Source organism: Clupea harengus, unplaced genomic scaffold, assembly GCF_900700415.2.
Source record: "Clupea harengus unplaced genomic scaffold, Ch_v2.0.2, whole genome shotgun sequence".
In the NCBI taxonomy this organism is placed as follows: domain Eukaryota; kingdom Metazoa; phylum Chordata; class Actinopteri; order Clupeiformes; family Clupeidae; genus Clupea; species Clupea harengus.
This window is the reverse complement of record NW_024879607.1, coordinates 7234-9585: the sequence shown is the minus strand read 5'-3', so window position 1 is coordinate 9585 and position 2352 is coordinate 7234. Positions and strand designations below refer to the sequence as shown.

Below are 2352 nucleotides of genomic sequence, written 5' to 3'. Positions count from 1 at the left end.
TTAACGTTGGCTACCTGATATTACTCAGCTAAACTTTAGTTTCCTTCTTCAAATGGTTTAGCCTGTCCGTGCTGTCAACTGAGGTTTGCTAGCTAAGTATTAGCTACACAGCTGTTTAGTAACGTTGTTCATTTAAATGGGAAAGCATTGCGTTTGGGTATCTTGTTTGCTTTTACAAATGATGGGTATGCAAACTCTTGTCGACTTTGTTAATATCTTGTAATTTAGGCCCAAAGTAACTCAGGGGGAATCTCTTTTTTGTTTTCAAACAAGCCAAGGAAAACAACAAAGTGCGATATTAATTTCAGATATTTATTCGTACCATCTACAAAATGTCTAACTGTTCTACAAATCCATGTCATTTGATGTCTGCTAAACTGTGCCAAATTGGTGAACTTATTTCTATCAGGCCCTACCCCGGCAGTGATTTACATGGACTATGTGCACAGTTGTAGCTCGTATGACTATTTAAGAAGAAGGCTGTTACTCTTGGTACTACTGCATTCTTTTATGAGAACAACGGAACGTTTCATCAAGGGGAACCAACATGTCTAGATTACGGCACTGGCCAAAACTGAACCTCTACTGTTTCCAGCAATGTCCTTACAAATGCACTGACATTGCTGTGGAGACGAGAGGAACTCTTATACAGGCCAGTGGTAAAGATTCTGACTGCCGAGCTCTGTAGGACATTTTGAGAGTGCAGCATATAAAAAAGGTCTTGTAGGAAACAATGTGAGGGAATACACACCACAGTCCAGTTCGCCATGGAGGCTTTCACATGTTTGGCTGGACTCTGTTTGAAAGAAAGGGCAGTGGATGTTAACTCTGGGTAACATCTTAAAAACCACATTCATCATCTGTGTTACAATCAACATGTTGCAATTATAGTGCAAGCTTGTGGTGATGGGATGCTCCGGTTCCTTACTGTTTGGAGGAACACAGCTGTAGGAGATGTTGAGGTACTTGTAGATGCCACCACACGGATCAGAGAAGATGCTGTTTAAGGCCTTCAGAAGGCATGTCGTCCTTCCTTCACATCTTTACAGCAAATACAAAGAGGCAAAATGTAAAACTGGTTTGCTGTTGATGAAACATGAGGTCACATGTCCTTAACTCACCTCTCCCTTACTATAGGGAGCGTTGTAGATGCAGAGCAGTCGGTCCTGCTGAGTTGATTCGCAGGGCGTCCAGCAGAGCAGGTGGTTTTATCTGTTCGCCCGTAACTGGCAGTGTGGATACGGATTACATTGGAACCTGAAGAGGAAGACATCAGAATTTGTAACAGAAGGAAAAGATAGCAGTACATATGTCGACTATAAGAAGATTTACTGATAACACCCTTAATTCCACTGTTTTGGGGAGTTCAAAACTTAAGGCTGGTTTCGCTCTAAGATGGAATGTCCCCAGTGGATCTAGACTAGAGACCCTTAAATGGCTGCTATGGAGAGATTTGGCATGCATGGTTGAGTTTTGTCCAGTGATACTGTTACTGGGACCAGTAAAGGTCTTAAGGGGACCAGTAGTAACTATGCTTACTGTCAAGCTTTATAGATCAGTGTGCATGCTCGGCATATAAGGAATGTGATCTAAAAAAAGACTTGAGGGAATACACACCACATTCCAGTTTTCTTTGTTGCCCTTCACATGTCTGGCCGGACTCTGTTGGAAAGAAACAAAAGTAGATTTTGCCTAGAAGAATTTATCGTCTTATAAAATTGTTCAAATTAAAATGAGACTGAACGTGTTTGGAGTGTAGTGTAAGATTGTGGTGATGGGATGCTCCGGTTCTTTACTTGGAGGAACACAGCTGTAGGAGATGTCGAGGTACTTGTAGGTGCCAAAACACGGATCAGAGAAGATGCTGTTTGAGGCCTTCAGAAGGCATGTCGTTCTTCCTTCACATCTTAACGGGGAAAGAAAAAGGGGCTACATGTGTTCTTGACAAAACAACCCAGTCATTCATAGCAGGTACTTGTAGGTTTAAGGAAAACGGACTGGAAAAGATGCTGGTTTAGACTTTCACCAGACGTGACATCTTGTCTTCACTTTTTACATTTACATTTAGTCATTTAGCAGACGCTTTTGTCCAAAGCGACGTACAAGGGAGAGCAGAGATTTTTACACAGAAACCCCTTTACACAGCAGAACTTGTGTCTTTTTAAGGTCATGTACTGACCGATTCCTTATTATGGGGAGTGTTGTGGGAGCGTAGCAGTTGGTATTGCTGAGCTGATTTGCAGGTCGTCCAGAAGAGCAGGTCGTTTTATCTGTCCGGCCGTAATTAGCTTTGTGGATGTGAATTACGTTTGAACCTGGGTTGGAAGGACAGACGTTATGTTTTGACAAGTA

General features: G+C 42.2%; 1 long non-coding RNA gene across 1 annotated transcript; it reads right to left on the bottom strand.

Annotated features, from left to right (window-relative positions):
- Positions 1 to 784: 784 nt before the first annotated feature.
- On the bottom strand, positions 785 to 1896 carry LOC122129242. The gene is made up of 3 exons (XR_006151750.1): positions 1618 to 1896; positions 1122 to 1257; positions 785 to 1041 (listed from the first exon to the last, which is right to left on the bottom strand). It is a non-coding gene; the product is annotated as an uncharacterized LOC122129242 (long non-coding RNA).
- Positions 1897 to 2352: the final 456 nt, after the last annotated feature.